We start from the raw sequence: 754 nt of genomic DNA, 5'->3' as shown, positions 1-754 counted from the left end.
ATATATATGTATGTATGTATGCATATATGCATATATGTATACACGTATATGTATATATGTATATATGTATATATATATGCATAGATAGATAGATGATAGATAGATAGATAAATGCATATATATATATATATATATATATATATAAAATATATACATAAAAAACATACGTACATAAATACACACATATACATATATAGACATAGGTATATATATATATATATATAATTATATTTATATATATATATATATATATATATACACACACGCACACACATTCACACTCACACATACACAGAGGCACACACACACACGTTAATCGGTAGATGGTATCATTTTCTGCTTATCTTCTTCAACATCCAACCAAACTAATGTCCTTATGTCCACATTCATGTTTTTTTTTTCTCTTTCCTTTTACTATTTTCTTAGATTTGTATTGTTTGATTAATTTTCTCTCTTTTCACCATTGACCGTGCATCGTCATCTAAGCCATTTCGCGTTTGTTCTTGCTGTTGTCGTAGCTTTCTTCTTTTTCTATTTGTTTTTGTAGTTCTTTTTCGTTTGTTTCATTTTTTTTCTTTTTTTTTTGCTTCTTCCACTTGTGATTTAGCTCTCGCTGTGTTTTCCATATCGTTCATTCTCTAAGAAATTCTTCAATTTTACTTGCTACAAAGTAAGCCATTATATTCCTAATCACTTTGAATCTGCATAATTATAGAAACATACGAAACACGAACACGAGCGCCCCCACATGCAA

Source organism: Octopus bimaculoides, chromosome 10 (genome assembly GCF_001194135.2).
Source record: "Octopus bimaculoides isolate UCB-OBI-ISO-001 chromosome 10, ASM119413v2, whole genome shotgun sequence".
Taxonomy (NCBI): Eukaryota; Metazoa; Mollusca; class Cephalopoda; order Octopoda; family Octopodidae; genus Octopus; species Octopus bimaculoides.
Note: the sequence above shows the minus strand (reverse complement) of the source record.